Genomic DNA, 16,872 nt, shown 5'->3' on the forward strand with positions numbered 1-16,872 from the left:
ACTAGAGCTACCTTTGGGGGAAAATGGTACCTCTCTGTATTTTTGCAATTTCCTATCAATCTGTAATCATTCGAAACTAAAAGCTTTCTTACAAGTTTGAGGAAAAGAGTAAAAGTTCAAGGAAAATGTAAAGGTGGTCACTTATTTAAGATATGTACACCATTTTCCCTAATCGAAGTGAAGACATAAACAAATAAGGGAGAAAGATATAATAAGGATGGCTGGAAAGAAAAGGATGGCTTAAATAGTAACTTTGGAGTATTTATTATGTGCCAGGCACCACAGCTTATCTCATTTAACTCAACAATCCAATGAGGTAACTGCTGATTAATATCCTCACTTCTCAGATGAGAAAACCGGAAGATAAGAAATCCATTTAAGATCACATGCTGACAAGTAGCAAAGATGTCAAGAAAAGACCATTTCAAAGCAAAGAGGATTTTAAGAAAAAAATATCCTTTATGTATCAAGAAGAGATTTATTAAGTAGCTTAAAACAGACAGAGTAGATAAAATGCTATGGTAAACCACAGCACAGGATGCTGACTACTATGTCCTCCAAGAACTTAAATTCTGTAACACACATTAGCCTAGGAAAACTGAATCATGCATTTGACCAGATGTATTTGAAACTGGTTATTTTTTATTAATCTTTCAACTTTTGCTTAGAAATGAGAAGAAAAGTAACAATGCTTTCTCTTCTTTAAAAATGTGCACGGAATGAAAACAAGTAGATAAAGTAGGCCAAAATTCAGAAGTAAGACAAATAGAGCACTCAAAATGGAAAGAAAATTAAACGGATTGACTATAACAAAGCCTGTTCACGAAAGAAAATGCAAAGGCTATAACACTGTCAAATGCAAGGCAGAAAAGTTTAAATTAGGTTAGAATAAAATATGAATCTGCATATAATGAACAATATGGGCTAGCAACATGAGTATTTATTACCAATAAAATAGTTTTAAATAAAATTATGCTGTTAGGATTGGTTTCAGTCTGGCTTAGAAAAAGCAGAAGGAAAATTTCAGCCCTCTTTTTCATTCCATCTTCAATTTAGAACACTGCATATTTTCACAGCACATCAAATTCAGAAGCCATTCTAGGATAAATTCAATGCAAGTAAATGGGTATTTAAGAGGAAGTTTCCTATTCCGGTTGTAAAGCCTCTGAGACAGGGCTGTCTTTCTAGAGGAAAATAACACTGCAATTTTAATTTTAAAAATCAGTGAAACCCCAAGAAAATATGGTATTTAAAATATTGGAAAAAAATAAAAAATAAAATATTGGGAGTATTAGCCATCTTTTTAAATTGTAGACAGTCAAGTAATTCCACTTAGTGTGCTGCTCAAAGTAAATAGATGATTGCAGTTGGTTCTGCCTGTAGGATCATCTCTAATATAAAAGGTTCTCTTTCCTCTTAAATTACCTTCTTAAAAGCAAGTGAAAGTGCAGTGATGATGTCAACACGGTGGTTCTCTTAGAAGCTTTGTAAACTCCTAATTCAGGAAGTAATACACAGGAATTTTACTCGACATTCAAAAATCTCTCTACAGCAGATGTGGAACAGAATGGCCATACCACTATATTCTTATCCATGGCTTCAGTTAATATGATAAAATCTGAAAAAGATTTTATCCTTGGCATTTCTTTCCCATGCACAGATAAAGAGTAAAGAAGGGCCAAAAAGCAAATGTGTACAATTGGGGGATATCTATCATACATTCTTTATGGATTTCTGGGCTCTAAAGAAATCTCATGAGAGAGTAACTTATTTTTTCCAGTTAAACCCTACTACGTTTTTTATAAAAGTCATAACCTAGGCCATTTTGTAGGGTGTACAGACATACATTAAAATCTCTCTAGGGGCACCAGTTAAGCATCCCACTCTTGATTTTGGTTCAGGTCATTATCTTGGGGTTGTGGGACTGAGACCCACATTGGGCTTCATGCTCAACGGGGAGCCCACTTTTCCCTCTCCCTCTGCCTCTCCCCATGCTTGCACATGCTTGTGTGTTCTCTCTAAAATAAATAAATCTTTTTAAAAAAAAATCTCACTTTAATTTTGGGGGATCATACCAAGGAAACCTATTTTCAGTAATGCCAGATTCTAATCCATGGTGAATATAAAATTTTTAAGTTCTTACAACTAAATATCCTTCAATAGAAACATTTTTAAGGTATGATAATGGTATTGCCATTGTGTTTTGAAAAAGATTTCTTGAACATATTGAAATGTTTACAGATGAATAATATCTGAGATATGCTTTATTTTTTTTTAAGATTTTATTTATTCATTCATGAGAGACAGACAGAGAGAGAGAGAGAGAGAGGCAGAGACACAAGCAGAGGGAGAAGCAGGCTCTAGGCAGGGAGCCTGACGTGGGACTCGATCCCGGGACTCCAGGATAATGCCCTGGGCTGAAGGCAGCACTAAACTGCTGCACCACCAGGGCTGCCCCTGAGATATGCTTTAAAATAATAGGGAGGTGGGGGCAGTGGATGGGAGTTTAAACAACACTGGCCACAAACTGGCAAGTAAAGCTGAGATATGGGGATATGGGGATGAATTATTCTATCTTTTCTTTGGTACATGTTTGAAATTTTCCAACATAAAAACTGTGTATATCCTTGCAATAGGATATAAAATACACTCATGTAACAAGGAATTCTAAGCAGAAATTCAGGTTCTTTTGTTGTTAATTTTTTGAGAGAGGGAGAGAGAATGCAGGTGGGGGGTGGAGAAGATGTGCAGGGGAAAGGAAAAGAGTCTTAAGCTGATTCCATGCCCAGTACAGATCTCACAACCCTGAGATCATGACCTGAGCTGAAACTGAGACTTGGACACCTAACCACCTGAGTCACCCAGGCGCCCCAGAAATTCAGGTTCTTGGACTCTTCTGTTATGGCAAAATCCCAGACAAACCACCTCACTCCATGTTACTACAGTTCCCAATTTCTAAAATGCAGAGATGGAACATTATTTCTAAGGTTGCTTCTAGTTCTTAAGTTTTTTACTCTCTGAGAATGTTGTTCTGTTCTTCTGAACAGAGTTTAGATTCATCTTGCTAATTGTCGCAGTAACTGATTCTACACTGAGAAGGCACAGGTGTCTGAAGACAAGATGTGATCTCAGAGCAGCTCTTTAGGACCAGAGGTGCCACCCCTGCCATCAGGGCACTTGAGAGGCTTAGTTAGTTATGCATCTGCCTTCAGCTCAGGGCATGACCCCAGGGTCCTGAGATCGAGCCCCACATCAGATTCCCTGCTCAGTGGGGAGTCTGCTTCTCTCTGTGTGCCTACCCCCCACCCCATTTGTGCTCTCCCTCTCTCTCTCTCTCTCGATATAAATAAAATCTTAAAAAAAAAAAAAAACAGGGAGGCAATCACAATAAGTATAGCACTGTTCTCCATAGGCCAGGTGAAAATGCTCATACTTCAGAAATTTGCCTCAGATAAGGCTATAAGTGGCAGTCACTTTAATACAGCAATTTTTCCTGAGTAATTATCAAATATTACTTTTGTAAATAGATTTTGAAGACTTCTCATCCCAGTATTGATGATACCAGTGAAACATCTGATACACAGATTACCATCAGTCAGATTTTAGTGAAATGTATCATTGTACATCTTAAAATGGAATACCATGCAGCTATGCAAAATATGAAGATACTACCCCACAATGATAGGAGTACGGAAAAGGGGTACAGGAACCAACTGAAAGACTCCCAGTGGCCACAGCTAGAAAAATTAGAGCAATAAAGTTATACTGGATTTAACTCAAAGTATCAATATCCACTAGTCCACACTGATACAAATAAATGATTCAACAGTTAAATGGGAGAGGGTAGATAAATCTCTTGTGCAGAAGTATTCCAAAGAACATATGCAGAAACTCTGCTTCTGCCCTTCCTAAGGTGGAACATAACTCCCGCTCCTGAAGCGTGGACTGCCTTTCCCCCAGAGAGCACAAGATGGAAAATGTAGGGAAAAAAAAGTAACTTCACAACAGAGACACTTGACAAACACTACCTTGGCCAGGACACCAAGGTCAGTATCAACAGTAAAGTCACACAGATAGGATGCACCCTTGAAACAATGTGATAAAAATAGCATTTTGCCTCTGTGGACTCCTCCAGTCTAACCCCACATAACCCCATTCTAACCATGAGAAAAAATATCAAACAAACCCAGCCAAGAGGCATTCTACGATATCTGATCAGTCCTCAAAACTGTCAAGGCATATAAAACAAGGGAAGTCTGAAAAACTATTACAGCCACAGAGAACCTAAGGAGATATGACGACTGAATGTAGTGTAGAATTGTGGATGAGACCCTGAAACAGAAAAAGTCATGAGGTAAACACTAGGGAAATCTCAATAAAGCAAGAACTTCAGAATCAGGTTTGGTTCATTAACTGAAACAAATGCACGACACTAATGCAAGAGGTTCATAATAGGGAATTTGGGAACTCTATCATCTTTGCAATTTCTCTATAGATCCAAACTGTGCTAAAATAAAAAGATTATCTTTAAAAAATGAAAAAAAATTTAGTAAGATACAAACTTACAATGATGTGGATGGTTGATATATAATAAACAAAAATATTACTAGACAATATCCATGCTATTAACCTATTTTTGTTTTAAAAATATACATATATGGGGTCCCTGGGTGGCTCAGTGGTTGAAGCTCTGTCTTTGGCTCAGGGCGTGATCCTGAAATCCTAGGATCGAGTCCCACATCGGGCTTCCTGCATGGAGCCTGCTTCTCCCTCTGCCTGTGTCTCTGCCTCTCTCTGTGTCTCTCATGAATAAATAAATAAAATCTTAAAAAAAAATAAAAATATACATATATGTATTTTATTACCAAAATGTCTGCATGATGATACATCAAAACGTTAACGCCTCTGGGTGGTAGAATCAGCAGTGACTTTCACCACCCCCTTTATACTTTTCTGTATTATCTCACTTTGTTCTTTCCACTAAGCATTGATTACTTTGAATATTGAGCCTTCCTTGTTTATAAACTATAAACAAAGTTCTTTGATTTTAGGAAAAAATTCGGCATACAGTACAGAATTAAGTGCTCCTTAGTCCAAAATAACATGCACTTATAAAAGAATAAATTTTACTTTTCCAAGGGGAAATATTTTATTTTTTAAAGATTTGAGAGAGATAGAGCATACGCATGAGCAGGGGGAGGTGGGGAGAGAGAAAGAGAGAGAGAGGAAGATAAGCTGACTTCCCACTGACCATGGAGCCTACTTGAGGCTCTTTCCCAGGACCCTGAGATCATGATCTGAGTCGAAACAAAGAGTCTCAAGTGTCTATCCTTAAGTGACTGAGTCACCCAGGTGCCCCAAGGGGAAATAATTTAAAAGTCAGTGTAGAAGAATGAAAGCATGAGATTTAACTGGACTTCACTCATATTCCTGGTTTCACTCTTGGGCAGTTCAATAACTCTTAATGTTCTCATTTTACGGTGGGAAATATGTTAACACAATAAACCTACTTTTTTTTTTTTTTAATAAACCTACTTTCTGCAGAACTGCCCTAACGCTTATCTACTTATCAATATAATCACAAATTATATACTATATAAGAACATATAGTTCTTATATAAAATGTATTTCATGATATCAAATCTTATTAGAAAGAATTACATTAATAGTAGCAAAGAGTTCAATGTATGTCAAGAGTCTGGCCCTACTGAGGATCCATAATGGCAGCCATTATTCTTATTGGTAATGATAAATAAAAAGCCAAGAAAGAAATAAAATACTATTAGAAAAATTTTGTTTCTCTAAGAACATAACAGGGACAAAACAGTAAAAGACAAAACCATACCTTAGCTCATTCTATGTCATCTGCAGCAATTCCCCAAACATTTCTGCTAACTAAATATTTATTACGGGCGTTAAAAATGTCATTGGTAACATGCCCATAGACCTGAGAATCTTCCAGAGAATACAAGTGAAAGTCATTTTTCTAATCATAACCAGCTTAAACTAAGCTTTGAAATATTAATACATCAAGTTTCCCTTTCTATGGAAACAGTTTTCCTATCCATGACTGTAATGTCAATAAAAAGAAATACCAGCTGTAAGATACAAACTAAACTTATTTAAATCTCTTGATTTAAATCTCTTGATTGAGCCCCTGGGGGGCTCAGTCGGTAAAGTGTCTGCCTTCAGCTCAGGTCATGATCCCAGGATCCTGGGCTCGAGTCCCATGTCGGACTCCCTGCTCAGTGGGGAGTCTGCTTCTCCCTCTCCCTCTGTGCTTATGCATTCACTCTCACTCTCTCTTGCTCCCTTGCTCACTCTCTCAAATAAATAAAAATTTAAATAAATCTTAAAGAAAAATCTCTTGATTGTAAATAATGAGCTTTAATAAAGAAGCTCTAAACAAAGACATATATTTTGATCTGTAACAAAATTCTTGGCTGGTTGTGTTATCTCAATACCGGCATCTTTAAATCACAATGATAGACAAGTCTAATCATGCTATAACCTAATGGGACTTTTATAACAAGGCCAAATGACCCAGAACCAAAGAATCAATTTGTTTCATCAAGTGAAAAGTTTACCCGACCTGATTTATCATACAGTCTAGGACACAGACCTTTAAAGAACTGTTAATTTAGGAGGAAATTAATCAACCACTAACAAAATAATATCAAATTACTGTGCCAATTTCTTCTGCTACATAAGAAAATGCAGATTGTTCAGTTTGGTACTGTTAAAAGAAGTTAAACACCTTTTTAAATAACAAAAACATAGATACAATTCAGGAAATATATTCAGGTTGGTGTATATAATCCAGTGTGGGATTATATTATATATATTATAATCCAGTAGGGCTACAAAGCCTGATTTTATAACATATTCAAAAGCTTTTCTCTCTAATAAGTCTTTTTTTTTTTTTTAAGATTTATTTATTTATTTATTTATTCAGAGAGAGCGAAAGAGAGGCAGAGACACAGGCAGAGAGAGAAGCAGGCTCCATGCAGGGAGCCCGACATGGGACTCGATCCTGGTTCTCCAGGATCACACCCGGGGCTGCAGGCGGCGCTAAACCGCTGCGCCACTGGGGCTGCCCTCTCTAATAAGTCTTATCCCAACTTTCCCGAAAGCAGTCATTACAAAGACCTATTCCAATGATATTGTCACCTTCCTAAATACTTTAGAGGCCTGTGGCACACTTTCATCAAATAGGTTTAATTGTAGCAAATTTTAAATTCTCTGAGAATAGACTGGATTTATGGGAATACACAACCATCACTGAGAACTACAACTGGCAGACAGATAAAATAAACCTCTTTTGGCTTAAGAAAAGGGAGACTGACTACAAGGTTTTAAAGAAGTTTAGTTTTCTTAAAAACTATTGAAAGCAATTTTAAAATATGAATTCCAAGCATTGTGAGTAGCTATACTATCTATGCAATGAGAGTATAATCCTAGATCATGTTCTCCAAATTCTAAATACTTGAAATAAGGGACCATACTAGTATCTCCTATATATTATCTCATTTAATCCATGTAACAATCCTAGATAATTATCACCATTTTAAGGGGAAGATTCTGAGTGTGAGTGATTTAAGTAAACTGCCCAGGTAATAAGGAATACACCAGCAATTACATCACAGTCAGAATTTTTATATGATATATATATACACACACAATTATATATGTATTATAGCTTTTTTAGGTTTTTGACTTACATAATTAGCCTGTTCCTATAATAGCTGCTACATATGTGTACTTTAGCATTTGCCACACTGTAATGCAACTGTTTACTTACCAATTTTCCCTACTCAATTATGAGCTTCCAGAGAGAACGGACTATATTCATCTCTGTCATCCCAGAACACAGTCCTGTACTTAGTACATCTACATAAATTTCTTCTTAGTAGCTTATCTAGGGTTCTGATGTTATTTTTATTAGCTGCTCACAGGTGGTGAACATTACAGAAACATTGGACCATTAGCCATTCCTTTGGCTTCAAGATGCCCAACAACCACCGCCACAATCAGAGAAGGCTCAGGCAGAAAGAATGTTCAATGTGATCAACCCTAGTTTGTATGGTTATTCTTAAAATCTGAAGCACTACCTTATATGCAGTAGAAAGCTCTTCATTTTTAAGTTTCATAAAGCTGTATCTACACTTACATTATTAGTCTACTTCCAGTAGCTTGTGCACATAGAAAACTTCAATTACAGGATCACTCCATATTCATAGTATATACAAGAATTACAGGAAAACATAAAACAACATAAATCATCAACAGCATAAAATAAAAGTTTGCCAATAAGCTACCTTTTCATTACAACATGACTACAGAGTCCAGAGGTGGAAAACCATCCAATTTATATGCTTTCCCCCCACAAGAAACTAACAGTCAGATGTTAATGGCATTTTGAGAATGTTACAGTCTAATTATAAAATGACACAGGTTAATATTTAAGGTGACATCAAGTCTCTCAAAATAAAATGAGTATCTACAAGATCAAGTTTTTGTTAAACATTAAATAAAGGTATTAGAACTTAAATGGAAATGTAAATATACAGATGACAGAATTACTTATATTTTTCAGTCTGTTAGGGGATCTTTTACTTAATAAATGTTAAAGCATGTGGTGTTTTCAGTTTTCTTTCCAGTTCTAGAAATTGACTATGAATCCTTTTCTGGTATTTATCTTTCTCTTCCCTCCTTCTACCTACTCCTACTCCAAATCTGGTTTAGATATCTTCTTTAACCTTTCAAAACAAGGGAGTGACTTCAAATGTCATGAACTCTGGAATAAAGAGTTAAAGTGATAGCATCACATGACTATCCTGACTCTCTCTAAAGTAATATTAGTCTTCTAGAATACCAATCTAATTCTGAGAGGCAGAAGACACAGGAAGCTCGATGTTCCGAGAAAAGTTAATAATAATTGATTCATCTTGGCTACCCAGGAAATACACAGCAAAGATCTGTGTTCTATGCAAATACTGACAACAAATCCATCTAGTAGTACCTATCACCCTGTGACAAAAAAAATAGAAAAAGAGCTCACAGGGCAAATACACAATGACCATAGAGAACAGAAAGAAAACATCAGCAATTAAGAGATGAGAAGGGATCAGAGTTGCACGAAACACAATAGATCAGTAAGCTTCTTACATATAGACAGACCGAGGCAGTGGAAGTGACGAGATCACCACTGCTGGGAGATGACAGTGGGATGCAAGTGGACAGGAAGTGAGATAGACGAGATAAGGGGTAACACAGGCAGGAGCTAGAGATCATAGGAGTTGAATTACAAGAGATATAACAACAGAACACTGGAGGCAGTGACTAGGAAGGAGGCTCACCCAAGGAAATAGATGGTAAGGAGAACAGAAATTACTTTTATTTATTTATTTTTTTAAGATTTTATTTATTTATCCATGAGAGACACAGAGAAAGAGAGAGGCAGAGACACAGGCAGAGGGAGAAGCAGGCTCCATGCAGGGAGCCCAATGTGGGACTCGATCCTGGGTCTCCAGGATCACGCCCTGGCCTGAAGGCGGCCCTAAACCGCTGAGCCACCCGGGCTGCCCCAGAAATCACTTTTAATGGAAGGCTGAATCACGGAAAAGACAGTAGGCAAAACACAGGTACTAAGCAAGAACTTCTGGAGAGATGAAAAAAAATGTAGAACTGACACTAGGTGATAAGAAGACAGGGTAAAAAGGAGATAAAAGGGTGAAGTAAACAGCCTACTAAGGAAGGAAATACTTATAAAAAATGGTTTCTGGAATTTCATTTTATTAAATTAAAATTTAAAAGCTGCTCTTTTGCTTATATTTCTCTTTGTTGAGTACAAATTGATTCGTAAGAACAGAGTTGTCCTTAATGTACAAAGAAGAAAATTATGGATCAGGTCAACTGACTCAGTCACCAAAGTAAAAAGAGTTGAAAACAATAAAATTTACTATTACTTAACAATCTTAGTTCTAAGCCACAAACTAATTTTTATACTGACAATGTGTATATATACACATTAATGACCAAATGCTTCATTTGTTAGGTACAAAAGCTTTCTCTCTCTCTTTCTTTCTGCACTTATCAGCATTTGGAGAAATCCCTGCTTCTCACTGCTTCCCCCAAAAAGGAAAGAGCAGAGTAAGAAGGTCACATCTCCATCAACATTGCTTAAAAGAAGTGTGATGGAGGTTTAAAACAAGTTGAAAACAGTAATGGTTAAAGGATGTTGTAAATTTCCTATAAATTTCTATGACCTATGTTATTCTGGTCTCCTAGATAATTAAAAGCACAATACAGAGATCATCCTTCATCTCCACCCAAAAAGAATAGAGGGAAATGAAACTCTGAGCAAGAATATAAAAGTAATAAAGGAAAGCAAATGTGAAAATGAATGGAAATATTCTATTCTTGATCTTAGAAAATAACTTAGGGTAGGAGAGAACTATACCAAAGGTCTATTTATGAAGATAATAATTCTTACTTTTTAAATGGAAAAAATATGGTCATTATATCTTCAGGCTAAAAAATTGTACAAGAAAAAAGGGGCACATAGAGAGGCTGAGAGTACATAAAAGAAGATGAATCTAAAGCCACAAACGCTGTGAACAAGCAGTAGTACATTATGAAGAAGCAATTCACCAACGTCCTATCACTTTAGTAATTATCTAGCCAGAGCTGGTTTCTGGGGCCAACATCCCAATGAACCGTTCCCATTTCTCCTACTGTAGCTCTATCCAACCAAAATAAAACTCTGATTGTGAGGGGACTACCAGCTATTGTAGTAGAGGAAAATAACTCAAATTATATACAAAATAAGCTGGGTGAACAGAAGTCTTGTAAGAAACATGTAAAGACATGTGTTAGAGTCTTGTCACTCGTATTTTCAGAACTATCTTCTTTCAATTCCTCAAAAATCCTAAATGATATTTGGGTTGCTTCTTGAAATTTGCCTTTTCTTCTCTCTCTCTCTCTCTCTCTCTTTTTTTTTTTTTTTTTACCATTCTTCCATGAATATCTTAATGAGTCGCTTGGCCATATAGTCCATTCACAGGCATCACGAACACATCATTATCGACTTCTGGAAACAGATGCTGCTCCACAGGCTTTAGGAGACTTCTTGAAGGAACAAACCTGGTTCTTTGATCTCTTTTGAGGACATGTTCAAACTACGATTCTCTCTCATACTCAGAGATGACATGGAAGCCAAACTGTGCTGTTTCCAAAACAAGACGCCTTAAAAAAAAAAATTTTTTTAAGTTAAAAATCAACCAAGTTTTAAAAACACAAAACTCTAATAAAGCAGCACACATTCTCACACAATACTACATCTTATCTAAGATTGAAAAATAATTCAAATAAAAAAATATTAACTTTCACTTCAGTTTTAAATATACATACTCTATTCTCAAAAAACTTTAACAGTATCACAAAGTACACAATAAAAATACTGCAAATAATGGGCAGCTCCTGAAATTAATACAAAAACATCTGTTAAAATTGCAAAGGAATTCTGGTGATTGACACTTTAATCTTTACCATGGCCAGGATAAAAGACAGTCCCTGAGAAAACATAATTTTTCTGCATTCATATATTACTTGGAAATTCTATGAACAAGTATGGTTTACGTTAAGCTGTAAAATGAACTACTGAGTTGACTTGGAAAATTTCTTTCATCCATAAAATTCTGAAATTACATGTTATCTGATGATACAATCTTGGTACCACTGAACCAGCTCTAGGCAAGTCATCTAACTTTGCCCTAATTTTCTTATCTATAAAGCACAAAGCTGGTACTTACAGGGGGAGGAGGGCACTTGAGGATAGTTTAAAATGCAGATGCCCAGGCCCAGGTCTAAAGAATTTGAATCTCTAGGGTTAGGCTAAGCTGTTACTTTCATTAAAAAACCCTGGGTCATTCTGATGAACACTCCTACATAAAGAACTATCACACTAGATCACGTTGAGGATTCAGCTGTGCAACCCTAAAATTCATTAAATGGGTCAGTACAGATTTCATGAAATTATCCCATACTGATAGAACTAAAATAAAAGCACAGAACTAAATAAATCTGTGCTTCATTTTCTCTTTCCCTAAAACCTCCCATTCAGAGAAGAACCTGAAATTAAGATTAAAGCTAATGTGACAATTGTATAAACACTTCAACATAGATTATTTTAACTCCAATTATTTTCTGGGATGTTTAAAAAGAATGCAAGGGTATGCCAGTATCTGTAGTTATAAGCTGCTTCTCTGACAGGCCATCTCCAAGTATGTGCTGATATTAAAATGACGTTAGTAGGTCATCGATGACCTACTGACTCAAATTATACGGCTACCCCCAAGACAAACGACAGACATGACCACCTGCCCAGCAGAAACAATCTATAACACAGAATACTATACCTGTAGCGTGTGTGTCCTCCCTGGCTGCTAACCAGGTTTGTGGCCCATGCTTCATTCAAGGGCACTTCCTCCTCTGATTCCTGGACAGTGGGTATGTTGATGTATGTACTCGCCTATCTCTGCAGTCGTTTAGATTCAGTGACTCTGTTGATGCCCAACACCCCCAAAATAATAGTGTCAGCTCCTGACAAAAGGGACACAAGAGTGGGTTTTTGAAGAATCCCATTTTTCTTCATCTTGCTGGATTTTGTTTGCAGTCCCTCATCTAATTCCACACAGTTTCAAAACAACTTCACTGCAGGTCTGTCACCCAACCAACAGCACCATTTTACATTTTTTTCCACCAAAGAAGTATTTCTTGGTTTCCTCCTGGCCCCAACAGTGTTCCACGTAAGGACAAAGCAAATGGATAGAAGTACACAGGAAATGTCCAGTAACACTCACTTCCTGGTAAATTGTTATCATTAGGGATTAAATCTAGTAACTGTTTAAAAAAGAAAAGCAGTAAGACATCAAGTATCATTCAATATTATATTTTGTAAAAAAAAAATATTATATTTTGTAAGTTTTTTGACACTAAATTAATAAACAGTTATTGTCCTATGTCCCAGTGAATCACTGTACTAGGATTCAATACCTATAAAGAGTTATAATCCTCATTCAGCTCTGAGACTCAAAATTCAGTTTCTCTCCCCTTGCCTTTGGTCATTTCAAAACACAGTACCCCTGTTTCTGTAGCGCAATCACTGCAATCTTTTATGCTACTTTGAAATCTGAGAAAGAGAGCCTTTTACACTTGAAAAAAATAGTGTCAATTTTAGATCTCTCCTCTTTGAAGTAAATTCCCCACAGAAATTGACCCTAACTTGGGGGATAGACTACCTGAGTTCATATCCAGTCTCCCTCACTATTTGCATTGTGGCATTCCTGGGGCAAGTGACTTAATTACCCTACTGTGCCTCAATTTCCTCACCTTAAAAATGGGATTCTAACCGTACCAACTACTTCAAAAGACTGTTATGAGAGATTCATAATAAATTAACAGCCAAAGGCTCCTGGAACAGGAGTGTATCTGCACATGTGTATCTGCACATTTTAAGCACTACATAAATGTTAGCTATCATTTTTATTTTATTTAGCTACAAATTCTCCTACTGTATACATTTGCCCCACTAAAATATTATCTACTTGAAGATTGGAACCACATTTTCGGTATCTCTGACATTTCCCCTATGGTATCTAACATCAACTCAAATAAATATACATAAACCTACTCTGCATTTATTATCATACTGGATAAACAAGGAAACATAGTACCTTATAAATACATATTCTCTGCCCTCAAGCAGCCTCTATTTTAGGTGGAGAAACAAAACACGGAAATGCTTATGTAATAGTATAAGGCCATAAAGGATTAAATGCCAAATTGTGTCACATAAGCAGCTAACATTCAAAGGGCTTATTGTGGGCTGCAGATTCTGTGGAGAAGTCAAAGCTGGAGTGGCCCGGCCCCTAATCTCTTCCTCTCCCAATCTCCCCCATCCCAATCTCTGTCTCTCCAACGATGGACCACTAGGATCAGGAGACAGGTTAAGTCCAATATACTTTCATCACAAACTAAGACACATTTCCAAGCCCCTCTGCTGTCCTCTCCCATCCTTTTCAACTACTTCTACTCTCACAAGATGCAAATTGTTAGACTTCACTATCAATCTCATCACTGTTATGTCTCTACAAATCTCTACATTGCATTTTTGGAAACACTGTCATAAGAAACTTCCTGATTAAGGAAGTCAAAACTACTCAATTAAATCCAATAAAAAATGCTAAAACTTCCCTAAAGTTAAGTAGGATCTTCAGCAGTGGAAAGAAAAGAGGATTCCAATGTATTTTTGTTTATTCCACAAATAGTCACTGAGTACCTTCCATATGCCAGGTCCTGTTCTAGGCTCTGGAAATATGGCAATGAGTGATAGAAAAGATCTCTGCACTCTGGAGCTTTAGGGCACTCCATGTGAGAGCCACATTTTGAAGTAAGGAATGAGAAGAACTTGTTTTCCAAAATGATTAAATGCCTTACACATAGGAGCCAATGCTGGCATCATAGTTGCTCTGACTTTCTAATGATGACAAACATACAGAAACGGCTGCCATGAAAAATTCAGTAACTCTCATGTACTGCGTTCTAAATGTTCTGTTGTTTATAAAACACATCAAAGGGATATTCTCCATATTTCTGGATACAAATAACATATAAGAGATTTTAAACACACAAAGTTAATACTATTGGAATGATTTTTCATAAGAGGCCACCAGAGCCCCAGTTTCCATTTTCCCCAAATGAAAAGCCTATTAATGTTTTGCTGCATATACCCTTGTGCTCTGTCTCTACCTCAATCCACTCTTTTCCCTTTCTTTACTCGATCTACTAGCAGCTGCCCACAAATATCAAATATCTACCGTGAAAATGCCTGAAGATGCATGTGGTAACAAGATGACACGAATCAATTAGTCATGATGGGTGGAAGTATTAACTCCAAAAGAAAATGTGTGCATTTTTTTCTTCTATCCTTCCATTGAAGACAACTCTCCACTCATCCCCTCCCCCAAAGAAAAGGCCTGGAGTTAAAGGAACCTTCTTATAAATACTGACTGGCAAAGCATTCCTAATCTCTTCCTCTCCAACGATGGACCACTAGGATCAGGAGACAGGTTAAGTCCAATATACTTTCATCACAAACCAAGACAAAACACAGAAATGCTTATGCAACAGTATAAGGCCATAAAGGATTAAATGCCAAATTGTGTCACATAAGCAGCTAACATTCAAAGGGCTTATTGTGGGCTGCAGATTCTGTGGAGAAGTCAAAGCTGGAGTGGCCCGGCCCCTAATCTCTTCCTCTCCCAATCTCCCCCATCCCAATCTCTGTCTCTCCAACGATGGACCACTAGGATCAGGAGACAGGTTAAGTCCAATATACTTTCATCACAAACTAAGACACATTTCCAAGCCCCTCTGCTGTCCTCTCCCATCCTTTTCAACTACTTCTACTCTCACAAGATGCAAATTGTTAGACTTCACTATCAATCTCATCACTGTTATGTCTCTACAAATCTCTACATTGCATTTTTGGAAACACTGTCAAAAGAAACTTCTTGACTAAGGAAGTCAAGCTACTCAGTTTAATTGAGTACTACTCAATCAAAAATGCTAACTTCTTAATGCACAAAGTACTAGATTTATGTGCTTAATGCATAAAGCACAAAGTGCTTACGATATTTAAAGGCAAACTGAAAAATTAGGTAGAGACCCTACAATACAGATAACCCAACATTCTTAACATTCATATACCCATGAATGTTAGACTTATCAACAAAGTAATAACCAACCCACTGATTTGTATTTCCTTGGTTCGGTATTGAAAAATTACTCTTCCTGTTTCACTGTCATTTGTCAACCTAATCAGGAATGTCACTTAGAAAAATATGGTAAGAGGGGGCCCTGCAGAACGGTCATTACGACTTCCCCAACATTTCTCTTCTTTCAAGGTCCAATAGCCTGCTCATCGGGTGATGATGACGTGTTATGGGAACTTGGATAAATGAGACACAGTGCTTTAGAAACTACTGAACACCCAAATAAAGGGACCAATTGCTGTTGTATGCAATTTTAGAGACATCTTCAGGCTTGAAAAACACTTTAATTTACTGAGTCATTTTATATTGCCAACACTCTTTTTCACAAAAGTAGAAACAGAAGTAATTAATGTACATACTCCACATTTAAGACATTCAAATCAAACCCATCTATTCAAAAATTTCTGAGCAACCTATGCCTATGTGAAAGCTATCCCAGGAGATTAAATGAAATAAACCAGGTACCACTGGGCACACGCCTGGCAAACAGTACTCAACATCAACCTTATCATTGTTTCTAATTTTCCAACTTCAGAGTCAAAACTATAAGGTTATAAAGTATGGTCGTGATTATGTATCTATAATACGTAAGAAACTAATACTGTAAGTAAAGTTAGTACCTTATTGTACTAAGTAAGTCTCTTCAGACAAACGTGAGCTTAATTGTAACAGAACAGAGCCATGAAAAAAGGCAGGGAAAACTTGCTAAGGGCTTTGGGTTAAACGGTAGGTCTTACCTCTGCCTATTAATTAAGAATAATCCCACAGTCCCCTTGGGCCCTGGCGAACAGCCCCTTTCACGTGTAGTTGCTTTTTAGAGGAGGAAGGGGCGGGGCCGGGGATAGCTGTCAGTCACCAGCCCTTAAATAAAGCGGCCCGATGCAAAAACAAAAACAAAAACAAAAAAAGAATACAACTTCTACCAGGTCTAGTATGAATTACAATGAACAGCCAGCTGACCCTAGGGAACTAGTTCGACATAAACAGTTAAGACCTCAAGCACGTGGACAAGGGATCATTTATTCTCAAGGCTGCT

General features: G+C 36.9%; 1 protein-coding gene across 5 annotated transcripts in view; it reads right to left on the minus strand.

Moving 5' to 3' along the window:
• SLC20A2 (solute carrier family 20 member 2) overlaps positions 1 to 16,872 on the minus strand; it is a 101,593-nt gene that overhangs the window by 83,338 nt on the left and 1,383 nt on the right. Inside the window, exons 2-3 of one of the 5 annotated variants that reach the window (XM_077849364.1) lie at positions 12,420 to 12,603; positions 11,146 to 11,247 (exon numbers count right to left, since the gene is read on the minus strand). The exons of 3 other annotated variants lie outside the window; for them this stretch is intronic. The gene's annotated coding sequence lies outside the window, so the exon portion shown is untranslated. The remainder of the gene's footprint in view (positions 1 to 11,145; positions 11,248 to 12,419; positions 12,604 to 16,872) is intronic. One more of the 5 variants, XM_077849366.1, reaches the window with a different exon arrangement.

This window comes from Canis aureus, chromosome 15 (genome assembly GCF_053574225.1).
Source record: "Canis aureus isolate CA01 chromosome 15, VMU_Caureus_v.1.0, whole genome shotgun sequence".
Classification (NCBI taxonomy): domain Eukaryota; kingdom Metazoa; phylum Chordata; class Mammalia; order Carnivora; family Canidae; genus Canis; species Canis aureus.